Below are 11,995 nucleotides of genomic sequence, written 5' to 3' on the forward strand. Positions count from 1 at the left end.
TAATACTCTCTTGAGCAGAGGCTAGTGGGTTTGAACCAAAGACCCTGCAGTCTTTGGGAAAAAAGGATGATGCTCTGCTTCATTTACCTACCTCATTTACTTACCTTTTCTAGCAATGCTGCATTTGGATGGCCACCCTCAGGTAAGGGTATTGGTGAAATTGGCCAAGAAATCAATGATCTGTTCTGCTTTTATTTTCTGTCTTATGCTAAAGTAGTAGGATGAGTTTTTGGGGGCGTGTTCATAAGCTAGTTCATTATCAATGACCCCAAGTCTTAGCTTCCATGGTTTTAGCTTTTAATAATTATCACGTATGTGCTTAGATCGTCTTTTGTGCTTGCCAGGTCTTTGTAATGCAAGATACTTCTAATCTGGACAGTTCCAATCAAGTGGCCATCAAGCGGCCCAGACAACAGACCTCTGCTGCATTTGACTGAGCAGTGCTATTCAGTCATCTATGCTTATATGCAGAGATGGTCTAGTGTATGGGGCAAACTTACATCTGGACTTAGAAAGCATTGGAAATGTCTTTTGATGAAGACACACACACACGTATTTTCCTGAGATTTTTCTTCTCTTTCCCTTCTTACTTTCTTCCTCTAGTTATAAACATAAAAATTCATGCTCTTAATATCTCAGACAAATTAGAAATGCTTAGAAAAAGTAAATGAGACTTAATTTTAATTTTCAGTTATTAAAAATTGATATGTATTAATATAGATATATAGCATTTATAACATAGCTTGTAAATCTTTTAATGCCCTTACATATATATCTGCATCATTTTTTCTAATATTTTTAAACATTCCAATATATCTAATTATTCTATTTTTATAATAAATTATGCTATATTATTGTATATGTATTTATTTTACAGATATTTTCAAGTGTATTTGTATGATCAACAAGTAGAAATAAAATCACCAGAGAGAGCATATATATTGGGTTGAGTAGTTTTCCTCCAGAATTTATTATCTAGACAAAATTTGTGAATATGACCTTATTTGGGAATAGGTTTTCACAGATATAATCAAGTTAAGAGGTGGTCACACCGGATTAAGTTGGGTTCCAAATTCAATGGCTAGTGTTTTATAAAAAGAGAGGATTTTGTACAGACACAGAGGAGACGCACACAATGTGAAAACAGTCACATGAAGGCAAAGGTGAACTTGGAATGATTTCAGTCATAAGCTGTGCTAGTCTGGGTAGACTAGAGAAACAAAATTCATAGACACTCATATTTCATAAGAGAGAGTTTTATATAAAGGGTAAGTGTACATTAAGAAAGCATCTCAATCCAATGCTGTCCAAGCCCATAAGTCTGACATTAGCCCATATGTCCGACACTGATCTATGAAGTCCTCCTCCATCTCACAAAACACACACAAAGACACCGACTGCAGGAGGAAAGCCGAGTCAGTGAATGTGCAAACATCTCAGCGCTGGCAGGGGTCTCCACACGGCTGCTCCAGCATCCAGGGCTGCATCGGGGAAGGTCCATGTGGCTTCTCCTCTAGGATGTCTCACAGGAAGTCAGTCTTGCTAGCTGAGACAGAGAACTAGCTAAGGCAGCTGCACACGGTCTGACGATCACAGAACGAGAGACCAGAAAGGCAAGGCTCACTGAGCCATTTATCTCTCCGCCCTTCAATTAAATTGCCCTTCAATGATTTCATTGGCCAGGTTGGCACAATAAACCTTAACTATCATACAAGCCAAGGGACACTCAAGAGTTGTCAGAAGCCACCAGAAACTGGGAAGATGCAGAAAAAAATCTTCCTGAGGACCTTCTGAGGTTGTATGATTCTGCTGCCAACATTTAAAAAAAGTAGACCTCTCTTTATTGTCTTAAGCAGTGCAAAGACAAAACAAAGAAAAAGGCAATGTTGCCAATTTTTGATTTGAGATTTCTAGCTCCAGAACTGTGAGAGAATAAGTCTTAAAAATTTTTTTTTGTCAATATGATTTGGGTAAAATTCTCCAGAGCAAATTGGTTTGCTAGGCAGCTATTTGCATATATTTTTTCTGGCGACCGTGATTGCAATCTCCACCATTTAAAGGCATGTGCTCTGTGTTTACTGTATCCTTTCCTTCCTTCGGAGCTGGCTGCCCTTTAGATTTCTTTTTTTTTTTTTTTTCCCTTTAGATTTCTTGAAGGATGTTTAAGGTCATAGTTTTGGGGTCTCCACCAGTCTCTATAGTACCAGTAAACCCAGTCTTTAAAAATGACTTTTAGTTTCCTTCCACATTTTCTCCCACTCTATTCAGCATCTTGTATTGAGATCTCTCTCAGATTCAGCAGTACCAGCTGGGCACCATCTATTTCTTCTGGTCTCAGGGTCGGAGGTGGAAGTTCATGTTAGTCTTTGGTTTCCTTTTGTTCTTGGCTTTCCTTTGTGCTTTTTGTTCCACTTTGGGATGGACCAATAGTTTTCTGGCTTTTTTCTATTTTCTGAATTCTTCTCTGCTCCAGAAGGGGTATGACTAACGGGTGTGCACTAGATGGCCACTCATAAGATATTTTGGAACTTTTTATTGTGCATTAGGTATTAGGTGAGGATTTCCATTTCAGATAATCAATTTTGTATTCAACAACTTAAAATACTTATTGAACCTCATAATAGCTTTCTCTGTTCCCCTTTGATATCTCTTCTCCCGCTTGTAGAGTACTATATTCCCTTTCACCTAAGTTAACACCTATCTGCCATCTAACCTTTTGCTCCGTGACATCACCACTCCCCCCATCAGTTTATTTCTTTTTTGTTTTTCATGTAATTAATTTTTAATTGTGGCAAAATTATACACACCAAAACAATCTCCAATTCATCAACTTCTACATGTATAATTCAATGCCATTGATTATAGTTTTTGTATTTGTTGCTTTTGGTATGAAAACTATTTTCTTAGTTTTTCCTTGTAGTAATTCTTTTGACTTACTTTCTTTTTTTCCTCCTATGTATATTCCTACTTTTAATTAAAAATTTAAAAACTATAGTAGCTTTATTGACATATAATTCATATATCATGCATTTCAATAGTTAGGTCATATCATAAAGAGTTGTGAAATCATCACCACAATCAGTTTCAGAATATTTTTTCCCTCCTGCAATCCCTGCTACCAGTACTCCATTTCCCCCTAACCTCTGCTTCCACCCCCTCAATAAGTCATTGATCCAGTTACTATCTTTATAGAGCTACTCATTCTGGATTCTACACACTGGAACACACACACACACACCCCAAAACAAATAAACAAACCATCAAAAAACAGAAACAAAACCCCCCCCAACAATAACAAAACAAACCAGAAAAAATCCCCAATCAAAAAGGAAGCAGGGAATATAAAAATCAAGAACATGTTTAAAGTGGGGCCAAAAGGGAAATCAAATGATAAGGTGTTAGATTTTGACCTAACTGGTTCTGCAACAATCCACTTCCCATTGCCCTGTGCATGTTAGTAAAGTTATTCACAACCTTGGTCCGTGGTCAGAGAGGATTCACTGGGGCTCAGTCTAAGTGTATTTGCCTTTCATTAAAAAAAATAGTCTGAAACAACTTTAAGTGGGTCTTTTGACTACTTTCATATTCTCCATTAGTTAGTTCAGTATATTATTTTCTTTGCAAACTATTTAGACCCATATCACTTAATTCTTGATTTGTGCATCTTATTTATTTAATTTATTCATCAGGCCACAAGATATTTAAAAATACTTCCTTGTTCTTTAAGGTATTCCACTGTATGCATGTACTATGGTGTGTTTATCCATTAGTGGGCACCTAGGTTGCTTCACTGCTGATGTGCAACGGATCTTGGCTCCAAGCAGAGAATACCAGAAAGATGTCTACTTGTGTTTCATTGACTATGCAAAGGCATTCCAGTGTGGACAGCCTTGAGAAGAATGGGAATTCTAGAACACTTTATTGTGTTACTTTGGAACTTGTATATGGATCAAGAGGCAGCTGTATGAACAGAGCAAGGGAATATTGCATGGTTTAAAATTAGGAAAGGTAGACGACAGGGTTCACCTTACTTGGTCAAGCTGTATGCCAAACAAATCATCAGAGGAGCTGAATTTTATGAAGAATGTGGCATTAAGATTGGAGGAAGGCTTATTAACAACCTGCGGTATGCAGAAGACACCATCTTCCTTGTTGAAAGTGAGGAGGACTTGAAGCACTTGCTGAAGAAGATCAAGGATTGCAGCCTTCAGGATGGATTACAGCTCCATGTAAGGAAGACCAAAATTCTCACAAATGGACTAAAAGAGACCATCATGATAAATAGAGAAAATGTTGAAGCCGTCAAGGATTTTGTCTTGGATCCATTATCAGTGCTCATGGAAACAGCAGTCAAGAGATCAAAAGATGTATTGCATTAGGGAAATCTGCTGCATAAGAGTATTGAAGAGAAAGAATGTTATTTTGAGGACTAAGGTGCCCCTGACCCAAGTCATTGTATTCTCCATTGCGTCATATGCATGTGAAAATTGGACATTGAATAAGGACGTTCCAAGAAGAATCTATGGATTTGAATTTTGCTGGAGAAGAATATCGAAAGTACCATGAGCTGCTGAAAGGATAAACCAATCTGTATTGGAAGAAATAGGACCAGCGTGCTTCTTAGAGGCAAAGATGGTAAGCTTTTGTCTTAGAGTCTTTGGACGCATTGTCAGAAGAGACCAGTCCCTGGAGAGGGACATCATGTTTGGGAAAGTGGGAGGGCCGTGAAAAACAGGAAGTCCCTCAACAAGACGGATTTATCCAGTGGGTTCAACAGTGGGCTCAGGCATAGGACCAATGGTGAGGATGGCCCAGGGCTGGGCAGTGTTCCCTTGCTGTGCATTAGGGTCATGGTGGGCTGGAGCTGATTTCATGGCATCTAATAACAACACCGGTTGCTTCTCTTTGCTACTGTGAATAACAATGCCGAATAAATAGTTGTGTACATATATCTGTTCATGTTCCAGCTCTTAGTTCCTTAGGATAGATACCTGGTAGTGAGCTTTCTTGACCAAATGGAATTTCTATTTCCAACTTTTTATGGAAGTATCATACTGTTTTCCATCATGGTCACACTGATTTGCGGTCTCACCAGCCCTGTAGGAGAGTTCCAAGTATTTGTTATTTCTTATTCTATGGAATTTTGAAATTATTTCTAGGGTCTGATAATACCTCACTATTGTTTTGACATGCATCTCTTTAATGGATCATGGGCCTGAACATTTTTTTCACATGTTTGTTGCCCGGTAGAAAGGCTTCTTCGGTGAAGGGTCTGTACATATCCTCTGCCCATTTTGAATTCTCTTGTTTATAATCTTGTGAATCTGTGTTCTTGTTGTTAGGTGCTGTTGAGTTGGTTCTGACTCACGGCAACCCAATTTATAACAGAACAAAACATTGTCTGGTGTAAGCCGCCATCCTCACGATTGCTATGTGTGGTCCCATTGCTGCAGTCTTTGTGTCCATCCATCTTGCTATGGCGCCTTCTCTTTCCCACTTACCCTCTACTTTCCCAAGCATGATGTTTTGTTCCAGAGCCTGATGCCTCCTGAGAGCATGTCCCAAGTACGTGAGATAAAAACTCATCATCTTGGTTTCTAAGACGCATTCAGGCTGTACTTCTTTCAAGACAGATTTGCTTGTTATTCTGCCAGTCCCTAGCATATTCAATATTCTTCACCAACATTGCAGTTTAAATGTATCATGCCTCCTTTGGTTTTCCTTATCCATTGTCCAACTTTCACATGCATATGAGGTGATTGGAAATACCATGGCTTGAGTCAGGTGCTCCTTTGTGCTCAAAATGACATCTTTGCTGTTTAACGCGTGTTAAAGAAGTCTTTTGCAACAGACTTGCCCAATGCAAATTGTTTGTTAATGTATAATTTTTCTTATAATTGCATAGTTATTTTTTGGATAAGTGTAATGATGAGCATAAATATTTAATTTTTAGGTATTTTAAACATTTTATTTTTAGATATTCTAATTTTCAGAAGGTCCCAGTTGTCTACTTTTTTCTATATTTTGTGCAATTTTGGTTACATTTGATACTGTATTTATTTCATAAATTAGGAGTCCTAAGTTTCCCCTATATTTTCTTTGATGATCTTTGTACTTTTAAGTTCTACATTTAGGTCATTGATCCATCTAGCATTAGTTTATGCATTTGACATAATGCATCGATTTTTTTTCATTTTTATGCAAATGGATATACAGCTTTTCTAGCATCACTGTTAAAGAGATTACCTCCTTCCCATTAAATGAGTTTGGTTCCTTGATGTTGCTTTCAGAAATAAGATAGAAAACTTCTCTGATACAAGGTGTGTCTGGATTACGGGGCAGAAAAGAGCATAGTGTTGTGTAGCTACATAACTGTGACACAGACCAGAGAAAATATCAATATTTTATTTATAAGGTTGACAGTGTGTTATCTTTGTCCATAATTCTTTCTCCCTCATATTTCTTCTAACTCATGCTCACCGCATTGTAGGCTTCCTGAAGGTTTAAGCAAGCGAATCATTGTATATTTTGCAGGCTTTGGGGAAGCACTAGAGTGACAGGGTGCAGCGTGGCCAAAGTCGGCTGATTGTAGTCAATATTCTGTAATGAATGCAGGGACACATACCTCCCTCCTTTTAGTATTGATGAGGGAGCATGCTTAGCACATAGAAAGGTGGATGGATCTCTTTGAGTGTGTCTCAGAGATTTCAAAAATATTTCTAATTTCTAGCAATTCCTCTTCCTTTACCAAGCACTACATGTCTGAAGGCTTCCTAAGGAAATGCCATAGCAAAGATTCTCACCCTGCTAAAAAGCACCACTCCTATCTTACTAGGGTGACTCAGAGTCACCTTTACCTTCCCATTTCCCGCACATGTCTTAGGAGGATGCGTTACCAATTCCTATTGGCTCTACTTTCAAAATATACTTGAAATTTGTGTATTTCTTTCACTCTACTGTCATCACTGTAGTCCCAGAAGCCATCATTTCTCACCTGAACATTGCTGTAGCCTTGTCTGTTTTTCTGACTCAACCCTTTATAATCCATTTTGTACTCAGTTATTGTTGTGTCCTTAAAAGGCATAAAGCAGATTGGTGCTCCATCCCCACTCACACTCCTTAAAACCTTTAAACACGTTATCAGTGCTCTTAAGATAAAATCATGCTGTTAAATGACCTGCAAAGTGCTGGAGGATCTGGCTTCCACCCATTACCCCCACCCCCACCCCACACATAGTTTATTCTTTTTTCTGTCCTTCTCTTTACACCATAGTTACACTGCCTCTTGTCTTTCTCATTACACTTCAACTACAAACATTTTCATGTCATAGGACCTTCCCTGATGCTGTCTCCCCAGCCTGTAGTGTTCTTCCCTTAGGTCTTAGCATGCTATCGGATCCCTATAATTTCCTATGAGCTCCAATGGCTTCTCTGTGGCAGGTTTCCTATGTCCACTCAGTGTCAGGTGTCCTCTGCAAGTGACTGTCTGATCACCCAGTTCTCTCGAGCATCCATTACTGTTTGTAGTTACATTTAAAACTTTAATTTACTTGTTTAACTTCTTTCTTCATTACTGCAGGGGAAACTCACAAAAGTGGGAACTTGTTCCTCTTATTCACGGTGTTGTCCTTAGTGCTTAGCAGAACGAGTGAATGAATAAATGAGTTCAAAAGTGTTTTATTGGTGAAATTTGTTTGATGGGTGTGTTAGTCTGGGTACTTTAGAGAAACAAATCCACAGAAACTCATGTATAAGAGAGAGTTTTATATAAAGGTTAAGTGCGCATCAAGAAAACATCCCAACCCAGTGCTGCCCAAGCCCACAAGTCCAACGTTAACCCATATGTCCAACACCAATCCACAAAGTCCTCTTTCATCTCACAAAACAGACGCAATGATGCCGACTGCAGGAAGAAAGCCAAGTCAGTGAATGTGTAAGCATCTCAGTGCTCCAGCACCACAGGGCTGCATGGGGTAGGTCCATATACCTTCTCCTCAGGGATGTCTTGCAGGAAGTGAGCCTTGCAAGCTAAAGCAGGGAACTGGCTAAGGCAGCTGCACCCTGGTCTGACCATCAGAAAGCAAGAGACCCGAGAATTAAAAAGGCGAGGCTCACTGAGCCATTTATCTCTCCACCCTTCAATTAACCCCCCCATGTGTTTATCGGCCAGGTTGGCACAATAAACTAACTACCTCAATGGGCAAGTCAAAGCAATCATGTGACACACTTTTTTAGGCAACATCAAATAAACATTGGTGAAAGGCAAGTTGATAAAACTCTATGGCTAGGAAGCTATGTTTTGGTTTTGAATTGACTATTTTTAAAGAACAAAGATGTCTTTCTGAGGACTAAGGTGCACCTGCTTCAAGCTATGGTAATTTTTATATTAAATTATATTTTTATTGGGATATACTTCATATAATACAATTTAATCATTTGGTTATATTAAGATTTGTGCAATCATCACCACAATCAATTTCAGGAAGTTTTCTTCTTGTTCTCATCTTCATTAGTTCCTTAGGCCCCTCTTCTCTCCCCACCCACACCACGCCCCCAGCTGATTATGAATCCAGTTCCTGTCTATATGGAACCACCCATTCTAGGCTTTATATGCAAAGAATCACACATAATATAAATAGGAAGTAAACAAAGAAAGAAAACTTTAACAACAATGACTGAACAAAACATAGAAAAACCTCACTCCAAAAGAACGATAAGCTATTAGAAATGGAACTAACTTTAAGATGGGTCAAAAGGGAAATTGAATGATAAGGTACTGCATTGTAACCTAGCCACATCTGCCATAGTCTGCTTTACAATGTTCTCTGTCCAGTAGCAAGGCTATTCACACCAGGTGATTGTGCTCAGAGGGTATTCACAGGAAGCTTAATCTAGTGGAGACCCTGCAAAAGGATTTTGGACTTTCGCTGTCATCTCTAGCCTTCTGCAAAGTGGGTATTCACAATTTAGGCTCTGATACCATTCCCTCGTCCAGATTTGGATTTTGTTATTTACAATCCTTTGATCACATAGGCTGGTGTGCTTTTTCCATATGGATTTTTATGAAACTTCAATAAGAAGGCTGCTTGTTTTAAGACAAAGCTTTAAGACCCCAGGCACTATTCTTTCTGACAGCCAGGCACCATCTGGTTTCTTCCCCACACTTTTCTGTAGTACTCATATCTTCAGTGATCTCTCTACAGGAGGGTGCGCTTTGAGCAGGGCCATGTCATAAAAACCAATTGTTATTAGATTAGGTACAGAATTAAATGCAGCCCAAAGTCCATTAATGTATCAATGGTTTATGTGTGTTTCTAGTTCACTTTCAAGCTACAGTATTTTCAATCAACTAATATGCATTTTCAATCAACTAATATGCTGGACAATAAATAAAGATGATCACAGAAGAAGTGATGCGTTTGAATTCGAGTGTTCTTGAAGAATATTGAAAGTACCATAGATGCTTAGCAGAGATCATTAGAAGAATTAACCATGTCATGTCCTGAAAGAAGTACAACCAGCATGCTCCTTACAAGCGAGGATGGTGGGTCTTTGTGTCATGTAATTTGTACATGTCATCAGGACAGACCAGTCCTGCCAAAAAGGACATCATGCTTGGTAAAATAGACGATCGGGGGGCAAAAAAGGGGGGGGGGAAGAACGTCAAATTGATGGATTGATACTGTGGTTGCAACAATGAACTCAAACATAACAATTTTGACGCTGGCTCAGGACTGGGCATCAAGTTGCTATGAAACGGAACCAAAGTGATAGATTTTGGGTAGAGTATTCTTGGGTTTGCGTTCTTTTCTTTCAACTTTCAGAATATGTTACTCCACTCCTATCCACTCTGCTGAGCGGTCTGAGCAAACACTCCTATTGATGAGAACTATGGGGGTCAGAGTGGAGAGCCAAAGCCCATCTGTAGACAATTGGACATCCTCTCACAGAAGGGTCACAAGGAAGGGACCAGTCAGCCAGTGTAGCACGGACGAAACACACAACATTCCTCTAGCTTTTTAATGCACCCTTCTCCCCAACTATCTTGACCCCAGTTCTCCATTACAAACCTGACTAGACCGGAACATGTACACTGATACAAATAAGAGCTCTCAACATATGGAACCTAGGACAGATAAAGCCCTCAGGAACAGCAATGGGAGCAGTGATACCATGAGGGTAGGGGGAAGGTGAGGGGAGAAAGGGGGAAACGATCTCAATGATCACTTCTTAACACCCCTCCATCCCACCCAGGGGGACGAACAACAGAAATGTGGGTGAAGGGAGATAGCAGATCGTGCAAGATAGGAAAAGAATAATAATTTATAATTTATCAGGGGTTCACAAGTGGGGGGATGGAGGAGGGAGGGGGGAAAAGGGGAGCTGATACCAAGGGCTCAAGTAGAAAGAAAATGTTTTGAAAATGATGATGGTAACATATGTACAAATGTGCTTGATACAATTGATACATGGATTATTATAAGATCTGTAAGAGCCCCCCGTAAAACAACTTATAAAAATAAAAAATACAGAAAAAGAACAAAAGAAATGGATCCAACTTGATGGCATCAAACAACAGACACAGTATTTATTTATTTTTAGCATCGTTATGTTTTGGAAACTTTCACAGAAAATATAAAAATTCCCCTAAGTGAGGCATTTAAAATATACGAACAAGTCCATGTGTGTATGTTTGGGGTAGAGGTTTGGATCCCCATTTTCTTCAAATGATTCTCATTTCAAGGTGAGAATTCCTTCAAATGATTCTCAGGGTGACAGTAGCCCTGACTCTGGGATCCTGGTGTGTTCGCTCTCTCAGGGGAGCGGGCTGATGGACTGGAAGAGGAAGAGAACAGATTATGGTAGACCTCATATTTGTTTTTATTTTTTTTCGAAACAATACCCTTAATTTTTGTTCTATTTAATATTTTGTTATAATTGGGGTGAACATATACAGAGCAAATTGGCTTTCCAATTCACGCACATTTTGACTGATTACACCAATGGCAAGCTCAACAATGCAATAACACCCTTCTGGTTTGGGGTTCCCACTCCCAGTGTCCCTCTGATGACCATCCTCAGTCCTCTCAAATCCTCACGATGTCTGAGCACACAGTCCATGTCTTCACTGCGGGTTCCATGGGTGTGGATTCTGGAGCTGAGTAACATGAAATATGGTGACAATTAAAATATTTTCTCATTTATCATGATCTCGCTTATTGGTAAAATTCTGAGAAACTTTCATTTATTTATGTTGAGAAGTCTATTACTGAAGTCTGTAGTCTTTGATGGTCATCAGCAAATTATTTAAGTCTTCTTTTCTTTCTGCCGGCAACGTTCTGAAATTGACATGTTGTAGTCCACCCCACCCCAAAAAACAACCCATTATTTTGGGAGCATAGTTCAATCACATCAAGCAGTATTATACAATTGCTACCACAATCAGTTTCAAAACATTTCTTCCTTCTTGCACTCCTCGATATTAGCTCCCCTTTACCCGACCCCACCCCATATCCCACAGAAGCCCTTCTTCTGCGTGCTGTCTCTGTAGGTTCATCAATCCTGGCCTTCATATAATGAAAAACATTGAAAAAACCCTCACATATCAAAGATTCAAGGAGGCTACCCACAATGACAAAATACAATAGAGACAGATCCCAATATGAAGAAAACCCTACCACAGACTATATTAAAAACCAGATCAAGTCCAAAGTGTAGCAGAGGGGAGATACAGTGATACGGTTTTACCTGTTCAAGTCAGATTTATCATTTTAATCTACTATAGTCCTCTCTCCAATACTCCCTATTTGGTAACCAAGTTATTCCCATCCCTCAATGATGGTTAGAGAGAAATCACCAGAGGTGTACTCCCTGTGTAGATCATATGTATTTTGGGATTCTACTGTCACCCATAGCCTTCTGCACATCAATTTGATACTATTCCTTCCTTCAGATTTGGATTATATAATTTACAATCCTTGTATCAGGAATGTTG

The sequence above is a fragment of the Echinops telfairi genome, unplaced genomic scaffold, assembly GCF_000313985.2.
Source record: "Echinops telfairi isolate 266 unplaced genomic scaffold, ASM31398v2 ScPeMD7_7468;HRSCAF=8506_0, whole genome shotgun sequence".
Taxonomy (NCBI): domain Eukaryota; kingdom Metazoa; phylum Chordata; class Mammalia; order Afrosoricida; family Tenrecidae; genus Echinops; species Echinops telfairi.